Consider the following 10,030-nt stretch of genomic DNA (forward strand, 5'->3'; position numbering starts at 1 on the left):
ACACTTAAAAGGAGGTGTACCAGTAACTAACGAGCATGAAAACATGTTCAATCTCACTGATCATCAGAGAAATGCAAATCAGAAACATACTGAGATAACATCTACACTGGTCAGAATGGCAATTATGACACACAGTCCACAACAACAGAGGCTGCTGGGGCAGATGAGCAAAGAAATGCAGGTCCACTGTTGGGGCAAATGCAAACTAGTTCAGATCCCCTGGGGAGCAGTGTGGACATTTCTCAAAGAACCTAAAAGAGAACTACCACCCAACGCTGCAACCCCACTCCTAAGGATCTATAAAAAGGAAAATCCTTCCATCCAAAACTCACATACACTCCTATGTTCACGGCAGTACTACTCACAATGGTAAAGACATGAATCAGCCTTGATGCCCATCAGCAGTGGATCAGAGAAAGGAAATGTGGTACATACACACCACGGAACACTACACAGTCATAAAACACAAATACATGCTCTTACCAGAAACCTGGACAGAGCCATAGGCCATTATGAACAAAAGGCAAGAACAGAAAACCAAAATTTTCAAAACACCTACAAAGGTCAGTTGTGAATGTTCTCTCCACAGAGAAATCATAACTCTGGAGCTCACGGAGGTGCCAGACTCTGAAACTTCATTATGATGCTACCTTTACACAGATCAAATTGTCCCTTGCACCCGCTGGTTATACACACCTACTCTACGGCAATGAAACTGCCGTCCCAATTTGGTAACGCTCATTCTCACCGGAGTGAGATGATATCTGAGTGTGGTTTTGATTGACTTCTTGTGAGGATCAGTAATGTTGATTCAGAATCTTTTACCTGTGCATCCTTCTCAGGTCTTCAGGTTCTTTGCCCAGTCTTACACATCAAATTGAAACAAGTTCATGATAACTTGGCAAACATCTCTAACCACAGCAAAATGTAAATCAAAACCACACTTAGATATTGGTAACAGGTACAGAGTGACACTGAGACACAATGAATCTGTTCTGGTGTTCTATTGCACAGCAGGGTGACTAGGTGACTAGGGTCAACAGAATCTAGAAAATTTTTTCAAAATCAGCTGGAAAATACGGTTCTGAATATTCTCTCCACAGAGAAATAATAATGATGGAAGGTCACAGAGATGCCAGATATGATGATTTGATCATGATACTACACATACATATGTCAAAATGTCCCTTGCACCCTTGGGTTGTGTGTGTGTGGGTGAATGTATATACCCACACACACACACACACACACACACACACACACTGCTATAGAAACAAAACTGCCATCAAATGTTGCTAGTATTCATTCTAACTGGAGTGAGATGAAATCTGAGTGTGATTTTCACTTACACTTTTGTGTGCATCAGCGATGGTGAGAATCTTCTCTTTGACCTGTGCATCAACCTCATGTCTTCAGGTCCTCTGCCCAGTCCTACACAACAAATTAAAAACAAATTCACAATAACATAGCAAGTACCACTTATCACACACACACAAAAATAAAAAACACACTCAAGATTCCATCTCACTCTACATGCAACAGATGCTACCAGAAAAAAGTTGAAACATATGAAAACACAATCCAATCAAGGTGTGGATTTCCGGAGGAGGCACTTGTCTCCACATGTGGTGGGAAATGGTAAACTAGTATGCACACTAAAGAAACCACTTGGATGTTCCTTGAAATCCTAAAACTACAACTACCATTTTCTCCAGCAATTCTATTCCTAGGTATATACACAGAGGACATGATCAGGACATGGAAGAGATTATCTGTCATCCCAGGTGGCATTCAGCCCTATGCTCAAAAGCCAAGAAAAGAAATCAGCCTACCTGTCCATCCACAGATGAAGGGATGAAGAATCTCTGGTACACAGACACAATGGAATACTTTTATGCCATCAATTCATGGAATCCTATCATTTCCAGCAACATGGCTGCACCTGCAGATATTCTGTTCAATCAAATCAGAAAGGCAGACAAAGACCAAGCCTGCATGTTCTCACTCATGTGGGAGCTGAAAACTTTAACTCACTGAAGGTGAAAATACAGTAGTGGTCACCACAGACTAGGTGGAGGACAGGACCTCAAGGATTGGCAATAGGTACACAGAGAGTTACAGGAGAGGAATACATTCTGGTATTCCACTCCAAAGCAGGGCGATGATACTTAACAATATGGTTATGCCGTTTTCAAAGTAGCTACCAAGGAGGATACTGAATGTTCACACATCGAAGATATCAAACTTACACGTGGTCACAAGCATGGGAAACTCCCTGATTTTATCCATACTCAAGGTATACAAACAAGTATCACAATGTCCCAATGCACCCCTAATTCTGGACATGAAGTGTAAAACAAACGTTTTATGAAATGTTAACAATACACGGCTAAATGTTCACATGGATCCACTGAAGACCCAAGGAACCTGAATATGCAAAGCAATTCTAGGGAATACAAACTCAATTGGAGGCCACACACTCCCCAATTTCAAATTACATGTAACACCTCCACTCATCCAAAGACTACAGTAGTGGCATAAAAATGAATCCATCAACCTAGGGACTTAAGAGAATCTAAACACACACCTGCAGTCAACACATTCTTTTTCAAAGAATGCCTAGAAGATGCAATGAGGCCATGTGCTGTGGCTCACACCAGTACTTCCAGCAGTTTCAGAGACCGAGTTGGGCGGACCTCTTGAGGTCAGGAGTTTCAGACCAGCTTGGCCAAAATGGTGAAATCCTATCTCTAGTAAAAATACAAAAGATATTAGTCAGGTGTGGTGGTGCACAGCAGCAATCCCAGCCACTTGGGAAGATGAGGCAGGAGAATCACTTGAAGCAAGGAGGCGGAGGTGGCAGAGAGCTGAGATCTCACCACTGCACTCCAGTCTGGGTGAGAGCATGAGTGGGACTGTGTCCCCAAGGGGAAAAAGGATGAGATGAGGAGTCAGCAGTCTGTTCAATTGAGCAGTCTGAAATGACTGGATAGCCACATACAAAAGAATGAAATAAGACGTTGACGTTATACAATACACAAACATAAACTCAAAATACATTAAACCCTAAACACAAGACCTAAAAGCATAAAACTGCTACAGGAAAACACAGAGTGAGCTTAAGTTGAGGAAAACCTGAATCTAAGCTCACAGGATATAAAAGCAAACAACAGACAAAAGAGAAAAATAGAAAAAAAACCACTTCCAACAACAGAAGTCAAAAACTCTAGTTTTTGTTATTGACTTTACCTTACAAAAACAATCACTGCTACTCAGGCACGGTGGCTCACACCTGTAAACCCAGGACTTTGGGAGGCTGAGGTGGGTGGATCACCTGAGGTCAGGAGTTTGAGACCAGCCTGGCCAACATGGTGAAACCCCTTATCTACATACAAAAATTAGGTGGGCGTGGTGACAGTTGTCTGTAATCCCAGCTACTCAGGAAGCTGAGGCAGGAGAATCACTTGAACCCAGGAGGCAGAGGTTGCAGTGAGCCAAGATTGCACCACTGCACTCCAGTCTGGGCAACAAAGTGAGATACTGTCAAAAAAAAAAAAAAAAAAAAAAAAAAAAAAAAAAAAAGAAGACGTTCAAGTGATCAACCAACATGAAAAAATGCACAACCTCAGTGCAATGCAACTCCCAAACACAATAAGATATCATCTCACGTTGGTCACAATGGGTAATTTTCCAAAGTCAAAACAACATGCTGGTGAGGCAGCAAAGGAAAGGGAACGCTGCTACACTCTTGGTCAATGTGAAAACTAGTTCACACTGTGGAAACCAGTTGAGAGATTCTCAAAAAACTTAAAACACAACTACCATCAGACCCAGCAATTCCACGACACTTGGTATCTACCCAAAAGACAATAAATCCTTCTATCAAAAGACACATGCTCTCCCGCATTCATGGCCATGCCATTCACAAGAACAAAGATGTGGAAGCGTCCTAGGTGACCAGCAACAGTGGATTTCAGTTTTTTTTTTTTTTTTTTTTTAATGTGGTGCATACACATCACAAAATACTACACAGCCATAAGAAGAACACACAATCATGTCCTAAGCAGCATGGATAGACCTGGGGCTTATTATGTTTAGCAAACCAAGGCAAGAACAGCAATCCAAATACTCAAAAAAAAGAAAAAAGAAAGAAACAAACAAACAAAAAGTCTAGAACTTGAGTGATGAATGTCAACTTACAGAACAAAACCAAAGCCAAATTTTTGAAGACAGGAAATAGTGTGATACTATCTTTTGTGGGAACTCTTGGCTTCCCCCAAAATTAGAGAACTGGGGAGAAAGAAGCCTCAGCTCAGAATCTGTGACTGGGTTGGAAGTGGAGGCTGGAAATGTGCTCAAGGTCAAACTTTCCTCCGCCCTTCAAAGGAGCCTGGAGTTTTACCAATGAGCCTAGAGTGAATATTCACCCCGCCATCCACCCCGGGAGATCCCTTTAAACCAGGAGCGCACAGTGAGGACAGAAACATGAATGTGCACTAACAAGTCCTGAAAGTTCAGAGGGTGATTCTCGATTTCCCCGTGGCACACAGCAGAAGAACTGTGTCTCTAGGTTCCAGGAAATGCCTGTGAGAGAGCTGTGTCCCCCAGATTCCCTTCATCACAGATGACACCCAGTGCTTAAGCCTACACCCCTTGTGACCAATCCCAAGGAGTGTTGACTAATCTAAACCAAAGGCTCTGATGTTCCACAGGAAGAAAAGAGCAGGTGGACTGCAAAGAGAATCTCTCATGAACGCAGCACCCTCATAGCCCATACAGACAGTTCTTACCATGATGCCAAGAAACTGAAAACAACAAGCCAGACCTCACACACATTTCCATTTTCCTTCTGATTTCATACCCCCTCCTTCAGCCCCTCCTCACAATCAGCAGGGATAACCTGGAGGCTCCTGGGAACCTTTTCCCATTGGGTTTTTCCTGGCACGTAGTTCCCTACCTGGATGAGTCTCCTCATCACTTATACTCTCCAGCATCAAGTCTTTAGAAAGAAAAACACCAGGATAAGTCATTAGAGAGTGTGACTCACCCACTCCTCCTACGTTAGCTGAAGCTGAATGATGGGCTTTTCTCCCACCCCAGGCTGCTTCTTACATGATCCCCTCATCTTTCTTCTGGATTGACAAACCTTCCTACAGCTTCTTGGGCCAGAGTTCTATACTGGCAAAATCACTTTCACGAGAATCCCAAGCCTCTTTCCCAGCAGGAACCCAGAATCAGGTTTCTATACAATGAAGCCAGCAAGTTTTTCCCTCGGGAAGTGAGTTATTTCATGGTACATACCGTTTCCTTTCCAAGCTCTTATCTGCAATTATATAAAAGAAAACATTATGAGAATCAGATTCTGCTGTGCACTTCACACAGATCTGTTATTCTCTTGACAATGATAAAAACCAGAAGGCAGTACAGTGATTGAGCCATAGGTCAAAATCCCCAAAGACTAGCACAGAGGATAGCTATAGAAAAACAAGACCTCTATTCACAGAATTTACCTTTAAATTTAATTTGATATGCAAACGCACAATGCTTCATCCAAGGAGGAAAACTGGTATTGTGGAAAATGCCTCAGTATTGCAGTTGATAATGGATGCTGTCATTTAAAAGCAGCATAGTGTACCATGTATCAGTTGGGAAGACACGCTTACTGAATTCCAGCCCCACAAAGACAATAGTGTACAGTGTACATAATGTACATTGCCAGGTTTTCAAATCAAAATTAATTGAGAAGTAAAGAATCAGGAAAGCAACATTGATGTAGAAGACAAAAAAGGGGGATCTTACCTGGACATCATCATCATCATCATCACAATCAACATCACCATCATCATCATCATCATCATCTTCATCTTTGCATTGTGGTGAGCATCTTAAAAACAGGCCATCCTCAGGACGAGCTGGAAGGACATAGAGGAAAGATCAGTGCACCGGTGGTTGGTGACTGTGAGTCACTCAGGGAGCTTTGCTGGATGTGGTGTATGGAGGTGGTTGATATACAAGAATGGACTGAGTTGATACTGGGCTATTCCCCTGAGTGGAAGATGGATGGCAGAGGAGGGGAGCTGGAAAGACATGAGACATGGAGACCTTGGCTTCGTACTAGAGGCATCGGGCAGCAACACAAAACAGTCAACCCAAAATGGAACTAAAATGCACACTGAGGGTCAATGGAAGAGTGCCTTCCTGCCTCTCAAATGTTTTGAAACTCTTCTAAACAAACAGCCGTTTCTTAGTGTATTCAAGACCGTGTCAGTACACTAGAATCTAATCATGCTGATACTACATTTAGCATCTGTTTTAAAGGATTTATTACTTGATTAAAAGCCTATTTTAGGGGTGAAATGGACTCAATTTTACCCAAATTACTCTATTCTATTAATCACACATTCTTTTTCATAGAGATCATTTAAAAATTCAATATTAAAATGCTACAATTAAAAATAGTCATGATTTCCCATTTGTAAGTCTTCTTCTGGAACGACTTCTACACACCCTTTTGGGGCCCTGTGATCAGGGGCTTCAGCACCTCCTGTGTGACTCTCCCTGGGGAGATTCCCTAAAAATCAAGCTTCATTCAAACAGGCCAAGCTCACACAGCCAGCTCTACCTACACCAGTGAAGCTGAGAGACGTGACTTTGACCACTTTCTGCCATGAAGATAAGTTTAAAAGTTCAAATACACATTATCTACTGAAATGAGGAAATGTATACCAATAGAAATGAACAAATTCATGAAAAAATGTACACGAGTATGGGGGTGATTTTTGGTTAACTAGCTTACATAAAAATTATTTTTTTGGCCGAGTACTCTGGCTCACACCTGTAATCCCAGCACTTTGGGAGGCTGAGGCAGGGGGATGACCTGAGGTCAGGAGGTCATGACCAGCCTGGCCAACATGGTGAAACCCCATTTCTACTAAAAATACAAAAAGTTAGCCAGGCATGGTGGTGAGCGCCTGTAATCCCAGCTACTCAGGAGTCTCAGGCAGGAGAATTGCTTGAACCTGGGAGGCAGACGTTACAGTGAGCCGAGATCATGCCATTGCACTCCAGCCTGGGCAAGAAGAGTGAACCTCCATCTCTCTCTCTCTCTCTCTCTCTCTCTCTCTCTCTCTCTCTCTCTCTCTCTCTCTCTCTCTCTCTCTCTCTATATATATATATATATATGATGCCTATTCATTCAGACATACAAAATATTGGTATAGGAAATCAAAAATTCTTATCAGTCATGTTAAATCTAACTTATCAGCTGTCAACATGAAGATCCTAGGAAATAAGGAAGGTACAAATAAGTGGAAAGGCATCCTGTATTCATGGATAGGAAGACTAAACCTGACTAACACACAATACTACACAATGATCTACAGACTCACAACAATTACTATCAAACTGGTAACACCCATCTGTGCAGAAATGGAAAAGATAATCCTACAATTTTAATGAATTTTATGTGCCTTATGTAACCATGATGACGTTAAAAAAATAGTGTTAGAGGATGCAGGTTCATGAGATTGAAATACACACACACACACACACACACAAAATACAGAAATACAGAGAGTATGTTTCTAGCGTAGGGGCACTCATAAGTTTCACAGATATAGAGAGCCCAGAATTAAATGCACACATATACAGTAAATTGATCTTCAACAAAGGTGTCAAAAATACACAATCGGGGGAAAGGAAAGCCTCTTCAACAAATGATGGTAAAACTGCACATTCTCATTCAAATGAAGAAATAGAATGCTGACAGTGTGCTCAAGGTTGTGCTTCTCCCTCCATTTCCAAGACACTGGAGCTTTTGCACTGAGCCCAGATTGAATTTTCATTCTGTCCTCCATGCCGAGGAAGAGCTCTTGATACCAGAGGTAAGCAGGGAAAAACAGACAAATGAGTGTGCTGCCAGGAAACCTAACAGTTCATAAGGTGAGGATCAATCTCTCCTATGCCTCTGGGCACACCACAGAAGAATTTTGTCTCCAGCATTAAGTAACTGCCTGTGATAGAACTCTGTCCTAAACTAAAGGTTTTGAGATTTTGCAGTGGCAGAGGCAGGAAAGAGCAGGTGTTCTAGAAAGATCATCTTTAAATAATAAATAAGAAGAGGTGATCAAAAACACAGGATACTCAAAATCTCATAAACTCAAAAGAACAAACTTCACTTACATTTACTTTTTCTTTTTCTCTTTCTACACCCTCCCTCAGCCTCCCAAGCAGCAGGTATAACATGAAGGCTCCTGGAAATGCTGTGTTATTAGACCGCACTTGAAATCTTCTTACCTACCTAGAAAGGTATCCTCTTCCCTGCTGAGATTCTCCAGAATCCACTCTTTAGAACGACCAACATCAGGATAAGTCAGGGAGAGGTGCACTCACTTCTCCTCCTCCAGGTGAAGACACAACGGCTTACACAAAATCTCCTGGTTGGTCCTCTGGGTTCACACACATTTCTACAGCCCCTCTGGTCATACGTATACACTTGCAAAATCATTTGCTCTCACCAGATCCCCAATATTTTTTAACAGGAACCCAGATTAAGGTTTCTATATATTAAAGCCAGCAAGTTTGTTTCTCAGAAAGTGAGTTAGTTCAAGGTACGTACCCAGGACAGGTGATGGTAAAATCTGCAACGAGACAAAAGAAGATGCCATGAGGATCAGATCAATTCTGCTGCACCCCTTACACAGATCTGTGAGTCTCTTGATGACTTCAGAAAACTACCTGTGAAACAGTGGTGAGTCAAAGTCAAAGTCAAAGGCCAAACATTCTAGAATAGAGGACACTCATGGAAAAGACAAGAGCTTTTCCCACAAAATTTATCCTTGACGTTGGTTTAGGTTGGTAAATGCACAATGCCTAATCCAAGGAGAAAAACTGGTGTGGAGGAAAACGTCTCTGCATTACAGTTGGTGATGGATGCTGTCCTTCAAAAACATCATAGTGTGTCGTGTATTAGATGAAAGGAAACTGCCACTGAACTCCATCCTCACAAAGAGAATAGTGTCTGTCGTACATAATGTGCCTTGTCATATTTTTATATCAAAATTAATTGAGAAGGAAAGAAATCAGATGAAGGAAATAATGTATACAGTGGTCCATTTTTAACACAAAGTGCCTTGAACCGGTTTAGGTCAGCAAAGGACAGAAGAAATAGGATATGCCAGGCTCCTGATTGGATGGGCAATACCTGCTCATTGGGGCCCCTCTCCTCCCCATTTAGTTGCCCTCACTTCAACCAAAGAAGATTAGTCTAAGATGAAAGTTTACTAGCCTGGAAAATAGCTCATTTTGTCTGTTCTTCTCAGCCTGCCCAGCTACTTAGGTCATAAGTCAAATACTTGAAGTGCCCCTGAGCTGACTAGGATAGCAATGCATTGTGGGCTGCAACAAAATGCAGTAAGACAACCCTAGAAAAATACCTAAAGTCTCTCCCCAAAAATCAATAGGCAACACCTGGGAAGATTGTGACCCCACAGTTCTCAGCCTATGAGGAACCAGGGGAGGGACCTGCACACTAGGGGATAAATTGCTTGTGGAAAGTGTGCTGGGTGTGTCTGCCCATCAGACACCGGATCTTGCAACACTGTCATTAAAAGTCTCACTTTCTGCCAGGTGGAGTGGCTCACACCTGTAATCCCAACACTTTGGGAAGCTGAGGTGGGCAGATTACCTGAGGTCCGGAGTTCGAGACCAGTCTGGCCAACATGCTGAAACACCATCTCCACTAAGAATACAAAAATTAGCTGGGCATGGGGACACATGCGTGTAATCCCAGCTACTCGGGAGGCTGTGGCAGGAGAATTCATTGAGCCCAGGAGATGGAGCTGAGATTGCACCACTGCACTCCGGCCTGGCCAACTGAGCGAGACTCTGTCTCAAAAAAAAAAAAAAAAAAAAAAAAAAAAAAAAAAAAAAAAAAAAAGAAAGAAAATCTCACTCTTGCTGTTTTTCAGCTCCCTGAGTCCATTCTTTGGGTTTGGACTGGTGAGTTTGTTTCTCACATCAGAAAACCAAC

At 42.2% G+C, this 10,030-nt stretch overlaps 1 long non-coding RNA gene across 2 annotated transcripts in view; it reads right to left on the reverse strand.

Moving 5' to 3' along the window:
• The window catches only part of LOC126929789 (uncharacterized), a 95,278-nt gene that overhangs the window by 2,062 nt on the left and 83,186 nt on the right, over nucleotides 1-10,030 (reverse strand). For both annotated transcript variants that reach the window (XR_007717262.1, XR_007717261.1), the window contains one exon: nucleotides 1,350-1,431. This is a non-coding gene — a long non-coding RNA (uncharacterized LOC126929789). The remainder of the gene's footprint in view (nucleotides 1-1,349; nucleotides 1,432-10,030) is intronic.

This window comes from Macaca thibetana, chromosome 10 (genome assembly GCF_024542745.1).
Source record: "Macaca thibetana thibetana isolate TM-01 chromosome 10, ASM2454274v1, whole genome shotgun sequence".
In the NCBI taxonomy this organism is placed as follows: Eukaryota; Metazoa; Chordata; class Mammalia; order Primates; family Cercopithecidae; genus Macaca; species Macaca thibetana.